The sequence below is a fragment of the Hyla sarda genome, chromosome 9, assembly GCF_029499605.1.
Source record: "Hyla sarda isolate aHylSar1 chromosome 9, aHylSar1.hap1, whole genome shotgun sequence".
In the NCBI taxonomy this organism is placed as follows: domain Eukaryota; kingdom Metazoa; phylum Chordata; class Amphibia; order Anura; family Hylidae; genus Hyla; species Hyla sarda.
In genome coordinates, this window is record NC_079197.1 from 11545386 (window position 1) to 11568606 (window position 23221).

At 45.6% G+C, this 23221-nt stretch overlaps 1 protein-coding gene across 4 annotated transcripts in view; it reads right to left on the reverse strand.

The window, feature by feature from the left end:
• Positions 1-23221, reverse strand: part of TOR4A (torsin family 4 member A) — a 49979-nt gene that overhangs the window by 16746 nt on the left and 10012 nt on the right. Inside the window, exon 1 of one of the 4 annotated variants that reach the window (XM_056541130.1) lies at positions 19403-19517. The exons of 2 other annotated variants lie outside the window; for them this stretch is intronic. The gene's annotated coding sequence lies outside the window, so the exon portion shown is untranslated. Of the gene's footprint in view, positions 1-16355; positions 16377-19402; positions 19518-23221 lie in introns of those variants that run through there. One more of the 4 variants, XM_056541135.1, reaches the window with a different exon arrangement.

Consider the following 23221-nt stretch of genomic DNA (forward strand, 5'->3'; position numbering starts at 1 on the left):
TAACAGGGTCCAGGTATCATCCATATAGATGTATGATGTGATATAACAGGGTCCGGGTATCACCCATATAGATGTATGATGTGATATAACAGGGTCCAGGTATCATCCATATAGATGTATGATGTGATAAAGCAGGGTCCAGGTATCATCCATATAGATGTATGATGTGATATAACAGGGTCTGGGTATCATCCATATAGATGTATGATGTGATATAACAGGGTCCAGGTATCCTCCATATAGATGTATGATGTGATATAACAGGGTCCGGGTATCATCCATATAGATGTATGATGTGATATAACAGGGTCCAGGTATCATCCATATAGATGTATGATGTGATATAACAGGGTCCAGGTATCGCCCATATAGATAGATGTGTGATGTGATATAACAGGGTCCGGGTATCATCCATATAGATGTATGATGTGATATAGTAGGGTCCAGGTATCATCCATATAGATGTATGAGGTGATATAACAGGGTCCGTGTATCATCCATATAGATGTATGATGTGATATAACAGGGTCCGGTATCACCCATATAGATGTATGATGTGATATAACAGGGTCCGGGTATCATCCATATAGATGTATGATGTGATATATCAGGGTCCGGTATCATCCATATAGATGTATGATGTGATATAACAGGGTCCAGGTATCATCCATATAGATGTATGATGTGATATAACAGGGTCCGGGTATCATCCATATAGATGTATGATGTGATATAACAGGGTCCAGGTATCGCCCATATAGATGTATGATGTGATATAACAGGGTCCGGTATTATCCATATAAATGTATGATGTGATATAACAGGGTCCAGGTATCATCCATATAGATGTATGATGTGATATATCAGGGTCCAGGTATCATCCATATAGATGTATGATGTGATATAACAGGGTCCAGGTATCGCCCATATAGATGTATGATGTGATATAACAGGGTCCAGGTATCGCCCATATAGATGTATGATGTGATATAACAGGGTCCGGTATTATCCATATAAATGTATGATGTGATATAACAGGGTCCAGGTATCATCCATATAGATGTATGATGTGATATAACAGGGTCCGGGTATCATCCATATAGATGTATGATTTGATATAACAGGGTCCAGGTATCATCCATATAGATGTATGATGTGATATAACAGGGTCCGGTATTATCCATATAAATGTATGATGTGATATAACAGGGTCCGGGTATCATCCATATAGATGTGTGATGTGATATAACAGGGTCCAGGTATCATCCATATAGATGTATGATGTGATATAACAGGGTCCAGGTATCATCCATATAGATGTATGATGTGATATAACAGGGTCCGGGTATCATCCATATAGATGTATGATGTGATATAACAGGGTCCAGGTATCATCCATATAGATGTATGATGTGATATAACAGGATCCGGGTATCATCCATATAGATGTATTATGTGATATAACAGGGTCCGGGTATCATCCATATAGATGTATGATGTGATATAACAGGGTCCAGGTATCATCCAAATAGATGTATGATGTGATATAACAGGGTCCAGGTATCATCCATATAGATGTATGATGTGATATAACAGGTTCCGGGTATCATCCATACAGATGTATGATGTGATATAACAGGGTCCAGGTATCATCCATATAGATGTATGATGTGATATAACAGGGTCCGGGTATCATCCATATAGATGTATGATGTGATATATCAGGGTCCAGGTATCATCCATATAGATGTATGATGTGATATAACAGGGTCCAGGTATCATCCATATAGATGTATGATGTGATATAACAGGGTCCAGGTATCATCCATATAGATGTATGATGTGATATAACAGGGTCCAGGTATCATCCATATAGATGTATGATGTGATATAACAGGGTCCAGGTATCATCCATATAGATGTATGATGTGATATAACAGGGTCCAGGTATCATCCATATAGATGTATGATGTGATATAACAGGGTCCAGGTATCATCCATATAGATGTATGATGTGATATAACAGGGTCCGGGTATCATCCATATAGATGTATTATGTGATATAACAGGGTCCGGGTATCATCCATATAGATGTATGATGTGATATAAACAGGGTCCAGGTATCATCCATATAGATGTATGATGTGATATAACAGGGTCCAGGTATCATCCATATAGATGTATGATGTGATATAACAGGTTCCGGGTATCATCCATACAGATGTATGATGTGATATAACAGGGTCCAGGTATCATCCATATAGATGTATGATGTGATATAACAGGGTCCGGGTATCATCCATATAGATGTATGATGTGATATATCAGGGTCCAGGTATCATCCATATAGATGTATGATGTGATATAACAGGGTCCAGGTATCATCCAAATAGATGTATGATGTGATATATCAGGGTCCAGGTATCATCCATATAGATGTATGATGTGATATAACAGGGTCCAGGTATTATCCATATAGATGTATGATGTGATATAACAGGGTCCAGGTATCATCCATATAGATGTATTATGTGATATAACAGGGTCCAGGTATCATCCATATAGATGTATGATGTGATATAACAGGGTCCAGGTATCATCCATATAGATGTATGATGTGATATAACAGGGTCCAGGTATCATCCATATAGATGTATGATGTGATATAACAGGGTCCAGGTATCATCCATATAGATGTATGATGTGATATAACAGGGTCCAGGTATCATCCATATAGATGTATGATGTGATATAACAGGGTCCAGGTATCATCCATATAGATGTATGATGTGATATAACAGGGTCCAGGTATCATCCATATAGATGTATGATGTGATATAACAGGGTCCAGGTATCATCCATATAGATGTATGATGTGATATAACAGGGTCCGGGTATCATCCATATAGATGTATGATGTGATATATCAGGGTCCAGGTATCATCCATATAGATGTATGATGTGATATAACAGGGTCCGGGTATCATCCATATAACAGGGTCCGGGTATCATCCATATAGATGTGTGATGTGATATAACAGGGTCCAGGTATCATCCATATAGATGTATGATGTGATATAACAGGGTCCAGGTATCATCCATATAGATGTATGATGTGATAGAACAGGGTCCAGGTATCGCCCATATAGATAGATGTGTGATGTGATATAACAGGGTCCGGGTATCATCCATATAGATGTATGATGTGATATAGTAGGGTCCAGGTATCATCCATATAGATGTATGAGGTGATATAACAGGGTCCGTGTATCATCCATATAGATGTATGATGTGATATAACAGGGTCCGGTATCACCCATATAGATGTATGATGTGATATAACAGGGTCCAGGTATCATCCATATAGATGTATGATGTGATATAACAGGGTCCAGGTATCATCCATATAGATGTATGATGTGATATAACAGGGTCCAGGTATCATCCATATAGATGTATGATGTGATATATCAGGGTCCAGGTATCATCCATATAGATGTATGATGTGATATAACAGGGTCCAGGTATCACCCATATAGATGTATGATGTGATATAACAGGGTCCAGGTATCATCCATATAGATGTATGATGTGATATAACAGGGTCCAGGTATCATCCATATAGATGTATGATGTGATATAGCAGGGTCCGGTATCATCCATATAGATGTATGATGTGATATAACAGGGTCCAGGTATCATCCATATAGATGTATGATGTGATATAACAGGGTCCAGGTATCATCCATATAGATGTATGATGTGATATATCAGGGTCCAGGTATCATCCATATAGATGTATGATGTGATATAACAGGGTCCGGGTATCATCCATATAGATGTATGATGTGATATAACAGGGTCCGGGTATCATCCATATAGATGTATGATGTGATTATAACAGGGTCCAGGTATCGCCCATATAGATGTATGATGTGATATAACAGGGTCCAGGTATCGCCCATATAGATGTATGATGTGATATAACAGGGTCCGGGTATCATCCATATAGATGTGTGATGTGATATAACAGGGTCCAGGTATCATCCATATAGATGTATGATGTGATATAACAGGGTCCAGGTATCATCCATATAGATGTATGATGTGATATAACAGGATCCGGGTATCATCCATATAGATGTATTATGTGATATAACAGGGTCCGGGTATCATCCATATAGATGTATGATTTGATATAACAGGGTCCAGGTATCATCCATATAGATGTATGATGTGATATAACAGGGTCCAGGTATCATCCATATAGATGTATGATGTGATATAACAGGTTCCGGGTATCATCCATACAGATGTATGATGTGATATAACAGGGTCCAGGTATCATCCATATATATGTATGATGTGATATAACAGGGTCCGGGTATCATCCATATAGATGTATGATGTGATATATCAGGGTCCAGGTATCATCCATATAGATGTATGATGTGATATAGCAGGGTCCGGGTATCATCCATATAGATGTATGATGTGATATAGCAGGGTCCGGGTATCACCCATATAGATGTATGATTTGATATATCAGGGTCCAGGTATCATCCATATAGATGTATGATGTGATATAACAGGGTCCAGGTATCATCCATATAGATGTATGATGTGATATAGCAGGGTCCAGGTATCATCCATATAGATGTATGATGTGATATAACAGGGTCCGGGTATCATCCATATAGATGTATGATGTGATATAACAGGGTCCAGGTATCATCCATATAGATGTATGATGTGATATATCAGGGTCCAGGTATCATCCATATAGATGTATGATGTGATATAACAGGGTCTCGGTATCATCCATATAGATGTATGATGTGATATAACAGGGTCCGGGTATCATCCATATAGATGTATGATGTGATATAACAGGGTCCAGGTATCATCCATATAGATGTATGATGTGATATAACAGGGTCCAGGTATCATCCATATAGATGTATGATGTGATATAACAGGGTCCAGGTATCATCCATATAGATGTATGATGTGATATAACAGGGTCCAGGTATCATCCATATAGATGTATGATGTGATATAACAGGGTCCAGGTATCATCCATATAGATGTATGATGTGATATAACAGGGTCCAGGTATCATCCATATAGATGTATGATGTGATATAACAGGGTCCAGGTATCACCCATATAGATGTATGATGTGATATAACAGGGTCCAGGTATCACCCATATAGATGTATGATGTGATATAACAGGGTCCAGGTATTATCCATATAGATGTATGATGTGATATAACAGGGTCACAGATCAGCCTCCCTCTCCCTGTGAAATGACCTCTATAAAGGTCACAGAGTATGTCCAGAAGCCTTTCCTATTTGTTTCAGTGGGACAGCTCCTGTCTATTGTGTCATATCTCTAAATTCTGGTAAACACAGCTCAGGTAAGATGGCTGCCCCCAAAATGTAAAAAAATCTTATCTCCCATTTGGAAAATCGAGACATATTTCAGTGTCTGGGTGTAATCGATAAAACCAGATCTAGGCGGCCCGTTTTATTACAGTCCCGGTTATAGAATTATTTTAAACCAGTTCCAAGTGGGAATATAATAGACGTAATCCATATTCTGGAAACGATTATTTTTCGGCGTCCGGCACCAGTTGTTTTCCCATTAATGAGTTGTGCAGATGAATGGGGCCTTGTGCAAGGTTCTGCTTAGTAATAATGTACTCACGGGGATATGGCCGCAGACAGTCCTGAACTTTCCTCCATAGTGTCTGCCGTATGAATGTGGTTATAACATTGACACCTACACAATAGCGGTAGCCATGTTGTCAGCTGAGGTGTCAGGAATATGAGGCAGTACAATGCGGACACCACTGACTCATTGAATTATCTGCCCGATGATTCAGTCCCATTCTTATCAGCCATCTTGATGTATTATCACTAGATCACCAGGGACTACGGACAGTATGTGCCACCTGATTCCTATTCCTCTTACATACAACCAGGGACTACGTACAGTATGTGCCACTGTATTTCTACTCCTCTTACATACCACCAGGTTATCAAGGACTGAAAACAGTATCTACCACTATGTTACCAGGGAATGGAGACCCATAGTACCAGTGAATTACTGTGCATGGCATATACCACTGGGCCATGTATCCCTACAGTGATCATGGTGGGGGCAGCATCATGTCTGGGGGAAACCAGGCACTACCCATTACCTGCCCAATACCATCCCTACAGTGATCATGGTGGGGGCAGCATCATGTCTGGGGGAAACCAGGCACTGCGCATCACCTGCCCAATACCATCCCTACAGTGATCATGGTGGGGGCAGCATTATGTCTGGGGGAAACCAGGCACTGCCCATCACCTGCCCAATACCATCCCTACAGTGATCATGGTGGGGGCAGCATCATGTCTGGGGGAAACCAGTCACTGCCCATCACCTGCCCAATACCATCCCTACAGTGATCATGGTGGGGGCAGCATCATGTCTGGGGGAAACCAGGCACTGCCCATCACCTGCCCAATACCATCCCTACAGTGATCATGGTGGGGGCAGCATCATGTCTGGGGGAAACCAGGCACTGCCCATCACCTGCCCAATACCATCCCTACAGTGATCATGGTGGGGGCATCGTCATGTCTGGAGGAAACCAGGCACTGCCCATCACCTGCCCAATACCATCCCTACAGTGATCATGGTGGGGGCAGCATCATGTCTGGGGGAAACCAGGTACTGCCCATCACCTGCCCAATACCATCCCTACAGTGATCATGGTGGGGACAGCATCATGTCTGGGGGAAACCAGGCACTGCCCATCACCTGCCTAATACCATCCCTACAGTAATCATGGTGGGGGCAGCATCATGTCTGGAGGAAACCAGGCACTGCCCATCACCTGCCCAATACCATCCCTACAGTGATCATGGTGGGGGCAGCATCATGTCTGGAGGAAACCAGGCACTGCCCATCACCTGCCCAATACCATCCCTACAGTGATCATGGTGGGGGCAGCATCATGTCTGGGGGAAACCAGGCACTGCCCATCACCTGCCCAATACCATCCCTACAGTGATCATGGTGGGGGCAGCATCATGTCTGGAGGAAACCAGGTACTGCCCATCACCTACCCAATACCATCCCTACAGTGATCATGGTGGGGGCAGCATCATGTCTGGAGGAAACCAGGTACTGCCCATCACCTACCCAATACCATCCCTACAGTGATCATGGTGGGGGCAGCATCATGTCTGGGGGAAACCAGGCACTGCCCATCACCTGTCCAATACCATCCCTACAGTGATCATGGTGGGGGCAGCATCATGTCTGGAGGAAATCAGGCACTGCCCATCACCTGCCCAATACCATCCCTACAGTGATCATGGTGGGGGCAGCATCATGTCTGGAGGAAACCAGGCACTGCCCATCACCTGCCCAATACCATCCCTACAGTGATCATGGTGGGGGCAGCATCATGTCTGGAGGAAACCAGGTACTGCTCATCACCTGCCCAATACCATCCCTACAGTGATCATGGTGGGGGCAGCATCATGTCTGGAGGAAACCAGGCACTGCCCATCACCTGCCCAATACCATCCCTACAGTGATCATGGTGGGGGCAGCATCATGTCTGGAGGAAACCAGGTACTGCCCATCACCTGCCCAATACCATCCCTACAGTGATCATGGTGGGGGCAGCATCATGTCTGGGGGAAACCAGGCACTGCCCATCACCTGCCCAATACCATCCCTACAGTGATCATGGTGGGGGCAGCATCATGTATAGAGGAAACCAGGCACTGCCCATCACCTGCCCAATACCATCCCTACAGTGATCATGGTGGGGGCAGCATCATGTCTGGAGGAAACCAGGCACTGCCCATCACCTGCCCAATACCATCCCTACAGTGATCATGGTGGAGGCAGCATCATGTCTGGAGGAAACCAGGCACTGCCCATCACCTGCCCAATACCATCCCTACAGTGATCATGGTGGGGGCAGCATCATGTCTGGGGGGAACCAGGCACTGCCCATCACCTGCCCAATACCATCCCTACAGTGATCATGGTGGGGCAGCATCATGTCTGGGGGAAACCAGGCACTGCCCATCACCTGCCCAATACCATCCCTACAGTGATCATGGTGGAGGCAGCATCATGTCTGGAGGAAACCAGGCACTGCCCATCACCTGCCCAATACCATCCCTACAGTGATCATGGTGGGGGCAGCATCATGTCTGGGGGGAACCAGGCACTGCCCATCACCTGCCCAATACCATCCCTACAGTGATCATGGTGGGGCAGCATCATGTCTGGAGGAAACCAGGTACTGCCCATCACCTACCCAATACCATCCCTACAGTGATCATGGTGGGGGCAGCATCATGTCTGGGGGAAACCAGGCACTGCCCATCACCTGCCCAATACCATCCCTACAGTGATCATGGTGGGGGCAGCATCATGTCTGGGGGAAACCAGGCACTGCCCATCACCTGCCCAATACCATCCCTACAGTGATCATGGTGGGGGCAGCATCATGTCTGGGGGAAACCAGGCACTGCCCATCACCTGCCCAATACCATCCCTACAGTGATCATGGTGGGGGCAGCATCATGTCTGGAGGAAACCAGGCACTGCCCATCACCTGCCCAATACCATCCCTACAGTGATCATGGTGGGGGCAGCATCATGTCTGGAGGAAACCAGGCACTGCCCATCACCTGCCCAATACCATCCCTACAGTAATCATGGTGGGGGCAGCATCATGTCTGGGGGAAACCAGGCACTGCCCATCACCTGCCCAATACCATCCCTACAGTGATCATGGTGGGGGCAGCATCATGTCTGGGGGAAACCAGGCACTGCCCATCACCTACCCAATACCATCCCTACAGTGATCATGGTGGGGGCAGCATCATGTCTGGGGGAAACCAGGCACTGCCCATCACCTGCCCAATACCATCCCTACAGTGATCATGGTGGGGGCAGCATCATGTATAGAGGAAACCAGGCACTGCCCATCACCTGCCCAATACCATCCCTACAGTGATTATGGTGGGGGCAGCATCATGTCTGGAGGAAACCAGGCACTGCCCATCACCTGCCCAATAGGAACTAGGACCGTGCGGGCTACATTGCCGTCCCCATAGATGTCAATGCATTTCTGAGCAGATCTCCCAAATGATCCACCCACAAATGCATTGCCGTCTATGGGGACGGCAATGCAGTCCACGTGGTCCTAGTGCCGCCGGCTCGATCTCCACCAGAAATTCTGCCCAGAGATACCGTAGTGTGAACCCAGCCTAAAGTACGTTAACACTGCGGAATCTCCGCTCGCAGAATTCCGTAAGCGGAGATTCCATTCTGGCGGCCGTAGCACCGCGCGGCACTGCGCCATCACCATTGACGGCTATGCAGTACTTGCGGATTTCCGCACAAAGAAAGAACATGTTCCTTCTTTGCGCGGAATGATTTCAGCCTCGGAACTGTCTCGCGGAAGACGTTGATGTTCACAGTGCGGTATTCCGATTGCGGAATTCCGCGGGAATTATGTCGTGTGAACGCACCCGAAGAGCAACAGCGGAGGTTTCTGCTGCTGTAAGCTGCCTCCCCATGGGAGAGGTCAGACAAAGCACTGAAGCGGTGGGGGTGGGGGTCAGTGAACGCCTTTTGCGCAATATATATAGTAGATTTCATTGTCACCCTATAGTGCGGCACAAGTGATTCTCACACATGGACGCTTCCTCTTTAGTAAGAATATCTGCGTGTCGCCATTATATCTGTAGAGTCACCGCCCCGCCTGCCACAAACAGATTATAGGATCTAGAAAAGTGCATGAAATATAATACACGCCAAACCGTATCCGTAATACACCACACACGTAGATGACTGTTCACGTATCGCACGCTCATTTTTGTTTTGGTGACTTTTGCGACAGAATTAAAGGGGTACTCCGGTGAAAAACTTTTTCTTTTTTTAAATCAACTGGTGCCAGAAAGTTAAACAGATTTGTAAATTACTTCTATTAAAAAAAAGTCTTAACCCTTCCTGTACTTATTAGCTGCTGAATACTACGGCGGAAATTCTTTTCTTTTTGAAACACAGAGCTCTCTGCTGACATCACGAGCGCGGTGCTCTCTGCTGACATCTCTGTCCATTTTTGGAACTGTCCAGAACAGCATATGTTTGCTATGGGGGATTTCCTTTTACCCTGGACAGTTCCTAAAATGGACAGAGGTGTCAGCAGAGAGCACTGTGCTCGTGATGTCAGCAGACAGCTCTGTGTTTCAAACGGAAAAGAATTTCCACTGTAGTATTCAGCAGCTAATAAGTACAGGAAGGATTAAGATTTTTTTAATAGACGTAATTTACAAATCTGTTTAACTTTCTGGCACCAGTTGATTTAATAAAAAAAAAAAAAATGTTTTTCACCAGAGTACCCCTTTAAACATGAACTGGAGAAAAACCTGTCTGTCAGGTCTGGCTACTGGGATATATACCGCAATATAGTAACTATACGGACACGTCGCCACCTTTATCGTGCGGGTGCTGTTAGACGTATTTGATAGTTGGAGAATTGGTTGTGCCAGCAAAATGGTGCACGCCCAGTATATACCAGCCATAGAGCTCCCATATTACAGTGTTTCCCAACCAGGGTGCCTCCAGCTGTTGCAAAACTACAAGTCCCAGCATGCCCGGACAGCCTGTTGTCAGTAAACCCCAACCCTGCGACTGTCCAGCTGTTGCAAAACTACAACTCCCAGCATGCCCGGACAGCCGAAGGCTGTCCGGGCATGCTGGGAGTTGTAGTTTTGCAACAGCTGGAGGCACCCTGGTTGGGAAACACTGCCATATGAGGTCAACAATGGGAATGCTGCTAATGTGCGCTTCACCACTGATCCCATCCAGGACTACGCAATTCTATAATATCAGAGACGTTACGGTATATACCGTGGTGAACGCCTCCCAGGCACAGTGTTATCTTGCTGCCTTTCCGGTGACATGTCACTTTTTTGGCTCAGACTATTTTGGAACATTATAAGGGGGGCTGGGTGACAACCCTGACACTGCATTGTAGTAACTGGACCTGTGGTTAACCCTGCGGCTTCCTGTGTTCACCAGGAGAGGATTATTGTAAGTAGAATCATCACTATTCAGTTTGCAAAAAAAAAAAAAAAAATATATATATATATATATATATATATATATCTATATTTATAAATAAACCAAAATGTAATCTTAAAAGGGGTCATCAAGGAAAAAACTACTATTTTTTTTTTTATATCAACTGGCTCCAGAAAGTTAAACAATCCTTCCAATAATTATCAGCTGCTGAAGTTGAGTTGCTCTTTTCTGTCTGGCAACAGTGCTCTCTGCTGACACCTCTGCTTGTCTCGGGAACTGCACAGAGCAGAATAGGTTTGTTTCGGGAATTTGCTTTTACCCTGGACAGTTCCTGAGACAGGTGTCATCAGAGAGCACTTAGACAGAAAATAATAACTCAACTTAGGCAGTTTATAAGTACTGAAAGGATTAAGATTTTTTTTTTTTTTTTTTTTTATAGAAGTAATTTACAAATTTGTTTAAAGGGGTTATCCAGGAAAACCTTTTTTTATATATATATATCATCGGGCTCTAGAAAGGTAAACAGATTTGTAAATTACTTCTATAGTTAAGATAGGACTGTAACATTATTTGTTGTCCCAGTCCACAAGTTCTAAATATATATATACAGTTATGTGTCTAATGTTTCCCTCCTGTCTACGTGTACAGGGTACTGACCAGAGGGTTCACCTGATATCTAGATAATGCACGTAGAGCAACAGAAGTGATAAATGTAAAGGTAACACTGTTGTATAGTGTAACAACGTATATTGAGTTCTGGGGAGAAGAGTTAAGAACCAAGGGGCCCCAGCAGCCAAGGTATTGGGTAGATAGCCTCCAGCAGCCCAATCCGTGAATCTATGTATATTGATATGTATATTGTTGTCTTGAGTGTCTTCAGAAAGCAGTTACAAAATCAAATTAATCCCATATATTTAAAGAGCATGTATGGACATTCATCATGCCACATGGACTCATCCTTATCTTGTTTCGTAGTATGGAAGGTGTTACCCCGCGCTCCTGCTGTCCTGTCAGGCAGCCTCCTTCAGTGTCCCCGGGGCCCCCTGCACTTGTTTTCCCATTGTAAATATGTTTTACCATGTAAAGTGTTATAAAATGTAATGTTTCTTTAAGAGTTATACCATGTGATATGTCATGTGATTGTTACCCAGGTGGTACCAATGACCAGGTGATCCCAAGAGTGACCTATGGGCTCCCTGCTAGTCTCCCCCATATAAGCCCTGGGTGGAGCTTCTCTCTCTTTGGAGATAAGTCTTGGCTGAGGTCCAGTGCAGACTGTGCGGATTATACATTACCCATACAATAGACTGTGCGGATTATACATTACCCGTACAATAGACTGTGCGGATTATACATTACCCATACAATAGACTGTGCGGATTATACATTACCCGTACAATAGACTGTGCGGATTATACATTACCCATACAATATACTGTGCGGATTATACATTACCCATACAATAGACTGTGCGGATTATACATTACCCGTACAATAGACTGTGCGGATTATACATTACCCGTACAATATACTGTGCGGATTATACATTACCCATACAATAGACTGTGCGGATTATACATTACCCGTACAATAGACTGTGCGGATTATACATTACCCGTACAATAGACTGTGCGGATTATACATTACCCATTACCAATAGACTGTGCAGATTATACATTACCCATACAATAGACTGTGCGGATTATACATTGCCCATACAATAGACTGTGCGGATTATACATTACCCATACAATAGACTGTGCGGATTATACATTACCCATACAATAGACTGTGCGGATTATACATTACCCGTACAATAGACTGTGCGGATTATACATTACCCGTACAATAGACTGTGCGGATTATACATTACCCGTACAATAGACTGTGCGGATTATACATTACCCGTACAATAGACTGTGCGGATTATACATTACCCGTACAATAGACTGTGCGGATTATACATTACCCGTACAGTAGACTGTGCGGATTATACATTACCCATACAGTAGACTGTGCGGATTATACATTACCCATACAGTAGACTGTGCGGATTATACATTACCCATACAGTAGACTGTGCGGATTATACATTACCCATACAATATACTGTGCGGATTATACATTACCCATACAATAGACTGTGCGGATTATACATTACCCGTACAATAGACTGTGCGGATTATACATTACCCATACAATAGACTGTGCGGATTATACATTACCCGTACAATAGACTGTGCGGATTATACATTACCCGTACAATAGACTGTGCGGATTATACATTACCCATTACCAATAGACTGTGCAGATTATACATTACCCATACAATAGACTGTGCGGATTATACATTGCCCATACAATAGACTGTGCGGATTATACATTACCCATACAATAGACTGTGCGGATTATACATTACCCATACAATAGACTGTGCGGATTATACATTACCCGTACAATAGACTGTGCGGATTATACATTACCCGTACAATAGACTGTGCGGATTATACATTACCCGTACAATAGACTGTGCGGATTATACATTACCCGTACAATAGACTGTGCGGATTATACATTACCCGTACAATAGACTGTGCGGATTATACATTACCCGTACAGTAGACTGTGCGTATTATACATTACCCATACAGTAGACTGTGCGGATTATACATTACCCATACAGTAGACTGTGCGGATTATACATTACCCATACAGTAGACTGTGCGGATTATACATTACCCATACAATAGACTGTGCGGATTATACATTACCCATACAGTAGACTGTGCGGATTATACATTACCCGTACAATAGACTGTGCGGATTATACATTACCCGTACAATAGACTGTGCGGATTATACATTACCCATACAGTAGACTGTGCGGATTATACATTACCCATACAGTAGACTGTGCGGATTATACATTACCCATTACCAATAGACTGTGCAGATTATACATTACCCATACAATAGACTGTGCAGATTATACATTACCCATACAATAGACTGTGCGGATTATACATTACCCATACAATAGACTGTGCGGATTATACATTACCCATACAATAGACTGTGCGGATTATACATTACCCATACAATAGACTGTGCGGATTATACATTACCCATACAGTAGACTGTGCGGATTATACATTGCAAATTATGTATTGTACAGATTGTGCATAATACAGTCTATAGATTGTACAGGTTATATATTTTACAGACCGTATATTGCAAAGACTATACATTGCACAGACCACAGATTGTACAGATTATACATTGCACAGACCACAGATTGTACAGATTATACATTGCACAGACCACAGATTGTACAGAGTATACATTGTACAGACCACAGATTGTACAGAGTATACATTGTACAGACCACAGATTGTACAGATTATACATTGCACAGACCACAGATTGTACAGAGTATACATTGTACAGGCCACAGATTGTACAGATTATACATTGCACAGACCACAGATTGTACAGAGTATACATTGTACAGACCACAGATTGTACAGATTATACATTGTACAGACCACAGATTGTACAGATTATACATTGTACAGACCACAGATTGCACAGATTCGATTATTTTCTCCCTCAGATAGCAGGCATCAGCCCCCCTTTTCCTCCTTCGTGTTTTAACCCTTTACATGACGCACAGTTTGGCCAGAGATCTGAGGTGGGGAGAGATTAGTGTCAGGGCCTTAACCCCCTGTACCTGTCGGTGACAGCCGCCCAGCATGAGCCAGACACAGCAGGCGGCAGCTCTGGGGGGGCGCCATTATTAAAGGATCAAGCCTAAAAGCCAAACATTCCCCCATACAGAGAAGTCCTGATTCCTTCTCTAAACTTTACAACAGTTCTATGTCACCTCAGTTCTATCTGATCCTGGGAGAGTTGGGTTGGTCACCAGTCCTGAAGGCAAATTGAGTGATGTCCTAGAAATCAGGATGGATCCTACATGAAAAAAAGGATCTGCACTTAGTGCTCAGGTTGGATCCTACATGAGAAGATGGATCTGCACTTAGTGATCAGGATGGATCCTACATGAGAAGATGGATCTGCACTTAGTGATCAGGATGGATCCTACATGAGAAGATGGATCTGCACTTAGTGATCAGGATGGATCCTACATAAGAAGATGGATCTGCACTTAGAGATCAAGATGGATCCTACATGAGAAGATGGATCTGCACTTAGTGATCAGGATGGATCCTACATGAGAAGATGGATCTGCACTTAGTGATCAGGATGGATCCTACATGAGAAGATGGATCTGCACTTAGTGATCAGGATGGATCCTACATAAGAAGATGGATCTGCACTTAGAGATCAAGATGGATCCTACATGAGAAGATGGATCTGCACTTAGTGATCAGGATGGATCCTACATGAGAAGATGGATCTGCACTTAGAGATCAAGATGGATCCTACATGAGAAGATGGATCTGCACTTAGTGATCAGGATGGATCCTACATGAGAAGATGGATCTGCACTTAGTGATCAGGATGGATCCTACATGAGAAGATGGATCTGCACTTAGTGATCAGGATGGATCCTACATGAGAAGATGGATCTGCACTTAGTGATCAGGATGGATCCTACATGAGAAGATGGATCTGCACTTAGTGATCAGGATGGATCCTACATGAGAAGATGGATCTGCACTTAGTGATCAGGATGGATCCTACATGAGAAGATGGATCTGCACTTAGTGATCAGGATGGATCCTACATGAGAAGATGGATCTGCACTTAGTGATCAGGATGGATCCTACACGAGAAGATGGATCTGCACTTAGTGATCAGGATGGATCCTACATGAGAAGATGGATCTGCACTTAGTGATCAGGATGGATCCTACATGAGAAGATGGATCTGCACTTAGTGATCAGGATGGATCCTACATGAGAAGATGGATCTGCACTTAGCGGCTCAGGAACAACGTCTGTGTGAGGTGGCAATAGGCGCCATCTTGGTTATCAACCACCCGTTTACCAGACAAATCACCAGGCCTTTATGGTCCTAAAGCAGTTGTGGTGTCCCGGTATCGTATTGCATACCGTACCTTGTGTAGTGGTCCCCAAAGTCAGAGTTCCTACGTTCGGGTAGGGTCCCCAGATGGGACAGCCCCTAGACGCCTCCTCTTATTCTAATTATATAATGTTTATAAGTATATATTTAATAATGTATATATCTAATATAAGGTATATTAGTGTACTTACCTTGTTAGTGTCGCAGGACCTTCGGTGATGTGACCATGTTAATTCCTCTATGGTATGTTGGAGGACCTTTGGAGGTCCTTGGGTCACATGTTACCCATAACAATGTGTAAAGATGATTGACAGAAGTATTGGACCAATCAGCTCTAGTCCAGCCCCTGCCCATATAAGGGAGTTATAGCCAATTATCGCTCTCTTGGGTTGCTGCTCTCATGGATGCCGGACTAGCAGGACGGATCTGCGCAACTTTCAAAGACACGCTAGGCCAGAAGCCTGCCGGCCTTAGCACAAAACTAAACCGTGAGTTTTAAACTAATCCCCACTAAAGCTATAGTGACTACTGGACCTCAACTAATCCCTAAATCCAGTGGAACAGCGCATATCAGTCTACGGACTCTAAATTGCTTAAGGTCCTGACCACTGTCAATCTCTAAGAGACTTTGCATGTATAGAGACTGTGCCGGTTGTAAACTTTGCATAAAATCTTCAGTAAAGTTCCGACAAGTTTCTACAAAACTCTCCGGATGTGGACATTCAATTATTTAATACCTCCCTATCGCTCTTGGGAAGGGTGGCGGTAGGACAAGCATTACAGAGGAGCCCTCACCCTGGCGTCACGAATAGCAAGGGTTAACAAGCACCCTTTAGTAACAGCACAGCTACACTTCTTATACCCTACTCCCCCCAGGCTATCACATAACGGTCTTCAAACTGTAGACCTCCAGCTGTTGCAAAACTACAACTCCCAGCATGCCCGGACAGCCGTTGGCTGTCCGGGCATGCTGGGAGTTGTAGTTTTGCAACACCTAGAGGTCAACAGTTTGGAGATCACTGCTATAAGACAACTTCCAAGTTCTGCAGGTTCTGACCACCCACAATCCCCAAAGACCTAGACCTGGTCGGCGATCAATCAGGTCATACGAGAAAAGGTCACAGATTAGACGCTTCGTAATTGCTAAAACATTCTCTGCCCTAGGAATATGTGAACCATACTAAAGCTTTTTTGTCTTTATATTTTAACTACAAAAGATTCAGGGGTGACGCTCCCGGGGCCCCCAGTGTGCAGCTGGGGCCAAAACCATCAAGTGCCATTCATAGCAACCAGAACGCAAACCGCATGTTCCCATTACAGCGCCACTGTGTACATATGGTGTATATAGTTGCGAAGGCTGTCCAAGCATGCTGGGAGTTGGAGTTTTGCAACAGCTGGAGAACCACAGGTTGGGGAATAGTACTTTGAGGGACTGTGTAGAGTCAGCACAGGGGTCGGAGCTCTAGAGAACCCCCTCAAACTACAACTCCCAGCAAGCTTTGCCTGTGCAGACATGCTGGGAGTTGTAGTTTTGCAACAGCTGGAGAACCACAGACGTTAGACTAGTGTCTTAAAGGACGGTATAGAGTCAGCACAGGGGTGCGGGTGCTAGAGAACCCCTCGAACTACAACTCCCAGCATGCTTTTGGCTGTGCAGGCATGCTTGGAGTTGTAGTTTGGAACAGCTGGAGAGTCAGCACAGGGGTCCGCGCACTAGCGAGCCCCTCAGAATCTATAATCTGAAACATACTTCCGGGTACACACTATGCCCCCCGGTTTGCAGACACGTTATCAGACTACAACGTCGGACCACCATACACCGAATGGGTGTAGTAGTCCCTCGGCAACAGGAATACCAAGGGTTACCTGTGGCGATTTTTCTCACCGAATAGTGGGGGTAAACTGATATAACACATTCCTCCCCTCCCTTACGCCTGTCACTATTGTCGAGCCCCCCCTCAGGGCCTCATCTGCCCACCTGAATTCCTATTTCAGTAATAGATGCACCGCTACACTGTCACGAAACAACCGCATAACAGCCCGCACGAGAGCCAGCACAGCCAATTCTACTTCCCTTGGGGTTGCCAACCAGGGTGCCTCCAGCTGTTGCAAAACTACAACTCCCAGCATGCCCGGACAGCCTTCGGCTGTCCGGGCATGCTGGGAGTTGTAGTTTTGCAACAGCTGGAGGCACCCTGGTTGGAAAGCACTGCCTTTTTTTATGCCAAACACGAATACGAAAAGACGGAAAAGTATAAAGGAAACACTGATGTGTCTTAGTCAGCTCAGCTCTGCTACATCAGGATAAGCGACAAACACAAATAAAAAATACCGTAATAATAATACCGCCAAACCGTGGGGGGGCCAAAGGCTGTCCGGGCATGCTGTGAGATGTAGTTTGGCAACAGCTGGAGGCGCACTCATTGGCAAACGCTGGCTTTTGTGATGCCAAAGCCATACGCGAATACAATAAGACGGAAAAGTATAAAGGAAACACCGAGTTGTGTTAGTCGGCTCAGCTCTGCTACATCTGGATATGTGACAAACATGAATATAAAAAATACCGTAATAATAATACCGCCAAACCGTGGGGGGGGGAGGGATTCAATGCAGTGCTTCCCAACCAGGGTGCCTGTAGCTGTTGCAAAACTACAACTCCCAGCATGCTGGGAGTTGTAGTTTGGCAACAGCTGGAGGCACCCTCGTTGGCAAACGCTGCCTTTTTTTTAAGCCTTAAGCCAAAGCCAGACGCAAATATGAAAAGACGGAAAAGTATAAAGGAAACACCGAGTTGTGTTAGTCGGCTCAGCTCTGCTACATCTGGATATGTGACAAACACAAATTAAAAAATACAGTAATAATTGCCAAATTGGGAGAGGGGATTCAATGCAGTGTTTGCCAACCAGGGTGCCTGTAGCTGTGGCAAAACTACAACTCCCAGCATGCCCGGACAGCCACATGCTGGGAGTTGTAGTTTTGCAACAGCTGGAGGCACCCTGGTTGGCAAACACTGGTGTAATGACTTCCTATAGAAAGTGCATAGTTCTATAACTTACCTCTGCCCGCCTCACACCCTCCTGCCTGCCTGGCACTGCTTTCAGCAAAACTACAACTCCCAGCATGCCCGGACAGCCTTCGGCTGTCCGGGCATGCTGGGAATTGTAGTTTTGCAACAGCTGGAGGCACCCTGGTTGGGTGTAGTGACTTCCTATAGAAAGTGCATGGTTCTATCACTTACCTGTGCCCGCCTCACACCCTCCTGCCCGCCTGGCACTGCTCTCTGCAGGGTCTCATCCTGATCTCAGCTCTGGAGGCTGAATCCACCTCCTCCCCCAGACTCGGCTCCACTTCTGCAAATTCTGGGCTGGGAAAGCAAAGCAATGAGATCTCTCCCAGCCCCCATAGGAATGTCCGCCCCTCTGTAAACCTGGATTCCTCACATACAGAGGCCTTGATCCTCAGGTGTGGGAAAGTACTGAATTCATCGCCCCCCTAGAATTCAGCTCTTGGAAAAGCTGGGTGGCACTCAATATGCCCCCCAGCTTTCCTGGAGTCCTAAATGTCCAGTATGGTTAGTTATGATGCAATTAAGCAGCCGGGGGAAGGAGAGGGTTACTGCATAGTTTGCTGTTGGAGAGTCTGGGAAAGTTGGGTGACTGAGTCATTGTACTGATAGTTGACCTATTAAGTGACATACGGACTTGTTGCACAACTTTTCTAGAGTTCTGAACGTCTAGCCAACATGTCTAGGTATATAACAATTTAAAAGCTGGAGGAAGGAGGGGGGGTTCACCAGGTAGGTTTGCTGTTTTGTTGTTCAGGGGTCTTGGAAAGTTGGATGACGATCGTTGTGCTGGACAACATAGGAATATGCATGATGTATAAAGTAATATACAGACCTGTTACCCAGATTTCCTACAGTCCAGAAAACAAGCCTAACAATGACGCAGGGATCTGGGAAAGTACTGAATTCGTCGCACCCTAGAATTCAGCTCTTGGAAAAGCTGGGTGCCATGCAATATGCCAACCAGCTTTCTTGGAGACCTATATGTGAAATATGGCTAGTTTTGATGCATTAAGCAGCTGGGGTGGGAGAGGGTTACTAGTATAGATAGTTTTCTGTTCGAGAGTCTGGGAAAGTTGGGTGACTGTCATTGTACTGATAGTTGACCTATTAAGGGACATACGGAGTTCTGAATGGCAAACATGTCTAGGTATATAACAATTTATAAGCTGGAGGAAGGAGGGGGGTTCACCAGGTAGGTTTGCTGTTTCATTGTTCAGTGGTCTGGGAAAGTTGAATGATGATCGTTGTACTGGACAACATAGGAATTTGGATGATGTATGAAGTAATATATGGACCTGTTACCCAGCTTTCCTACAGTCCTGAATGTCAGCAGGGGTCTGGGAAAGTTGGTTGCCACCAATGTACTGCAGTTGACCTTTTGAGTGACAAATGGACTTGTTACACAACATTGCTAGAGTCCTGAACGGCAAACACAACTAGTTTTACAACAATTTGTCACTGCATGACCAGGTAGGTTTGCTGTTTTGCTGTTCAGGGGCTTGGTAGAGATGCGTTGTGTAGATTTCCAAAGAAAAATGCTGATTTTCGACCCATTGAATTCAATGGGAAGTGAAATGAGCTGCAGAAAATATGCAGGTGTGAACAAGCCATAATGCAGAATTTCAGGAGCTGGGGGGGGGGGGGGTCGGTCTATGTGAAAGTATTTATTTTCTGTTTTGGGGTCTGGGAAAGATGGTGTAGACGACATATGAGGCGGCGCTATCACCTATCTGGATGGGGCCTGTGCGCTCCCGCGTTTCACCGTAAATAAAGCTTTGGGCGTCATCAGCAGACGGACCGGAGCGGGACACGTTCTGCAGTCTCCTCGCCGAGCCTCATGTGGTGTAAACATCTGTCCGCGCCGGGATAAAACCGCACTCTACGTTATATAAACACGACTTATGGAGCAGAGGAGCCCAATGTGCGCAAAGTATTCTGCACATGGCGGAGGCTTTACAGTATGGGGCGGTGGGGTTAATTTGGAGTCACATGACTAGGGGAAATACTAGCTGCTTGGTCCCCCACCAACCCCCTCTCCACCCCTTCACCAAAAAGCGACAAACACAGTGTTTTGGTGCAAAGGCCACAGCAGCCCAATTTTATTAACAGAAAAAACTAAAACATTGTAACCACAACTTTATATAAACGTCATAGATTAATAACGACAAACTCCAGGAACCATAACGCACGAAGCAGGAGAAGAACCCAGAGGCACCGTCCATCTTTAATCCCCACCAAACTACATATAGGGCCTCCTCCCAGCCGCACTTCACCTAGCCCAGGGGCGACAACTTCAGAGCCCCAAATCCCTCCCTGGGGCCCATGGACGCAGGGAATTTACCACCGGGCCTGTACCATCCACACCCACTTATACTCTCCAACTCCATCGAATCCACTAACACCTCCAGATCCTTCTCCTGCAAGAAAACACCCAATAGGGCGGGAGGGTGGACATCGTCTTCCTTGGCCACGTGCCGACTGACCCCCCCCCCCTTCTTCCCTTGACTCCTCCTACTCTCCCCCCACTCCTGCCTAGGTGACATAACCCCTGCTAACCCTTCATTGCCCAGCACAGTATCCCCCTGTCCTGTGCCCCTCCAGAGCGAGTTTCTCCCTTCCAGGGCCTCCTTTCACACCATGACTTTTATAAGTTGGAATTATGTATCTGCACCCCTGTCCCCCCCCCCCCAGACCCTTCTTTCCTCCTCCAGACTCCTCTGTCCCCCTTCAGACTTCTTTTCCCTTCTGAGTCCTCCAGACTTCTGTTTGCTCCAGACTTCACTTTCCTCCAGACCCCTTGTCCCTTCCAGACCTTTTTGTCCAACTTCTCAATACTCTGTCCTCCTCGACCTCAAGGCTCCTCTTTCCCCTCCAGACGCCTCTGTAATCTCCAAACCCCTCTGTCCTATCCAGTCCCATTCCCCCTCCTCCAGACCCCTTTTTCTTCCTCCAGACCTCTCTGTCCTCCCCCAGACTCCTCTGTCCCCCTCCAGACCCTTTCCTCTCCTCCAGACTCCTTCCCTCTCCTCCAGAATCCTTTGTCCCCTCCAGACTCCTCTGTCCCCTTCAGACCCCTTTTTCTTCCTCCAGACCTCACTGTCCTCCTCCAGACTCCGCTGTTCCCTCCAGACTCCTTTGTCCCCTCCAGACTCCTCCCTCACCTCCAGACTCCTCCCTCACCTCCAGACTCCTCCCTCACCTCCAGACCCCTCCCTCACCTCCAGACTCCCCTGTTCCCTCCAGACTCCTTTGTCCCCTCCAGACTCCTCCCTCACCTCCAGACTCCTCCCTCACCTCCAGACCCCTCCCTCACCTCCAGACTCCCCTGTTCCCTCCAGACCCCTCCCTCACCTCCAGACTCCCCTGTTCCCTCCAGACCCCTCCCTCACCTCCAGACTCCCCTGTTCCCTCCAGACCCCTCCCTCACCTCCAGACTCCTCTGTCCCCTCCAGACCCCTCCCTCTCCTCCAGACTCCTCTGTCCCCTCCAGACCCCTCCCTCTCCTCCAGACTCCTCTGTCCCCTCCAGACCCCTCCCTCTCCTCCAGACTCCTCTGTCCCCTCCAGACCCCTCCCTCTCCTCCAGACTCCTCTGTCCCCTCCAGACCCCTCCCTCTCCTCCAGACTCCTCTGTCCCCTCCAGACCTCTCCCTCTCTTCCAAACTCTTCTGTCCCCTCTGGCGGCAGCTTATCACCCCTGAGAGCACCCATGACTACTATAGGTCCCTTTTGAATGGCCTAAGAACTTGAAATCCCCCTTTAAAACATAACACCATGTGTGACGAGGGATTTGCCAAGGGGCGTGAAGAACGCTATGGACGAGAATAGACCTGCACATGTGACCTAAGCTCCGTCTACAAGTCATGATGTCAGAATACCATTATATACAGTGCAACAAACATCTTAAGGGAGAATCCAAGATATCTTCAGGGGATATTGTTCTACAACAGTGTTTCCCAACCAGTGTGCCTCCAGCTGTTGCAAAACTACA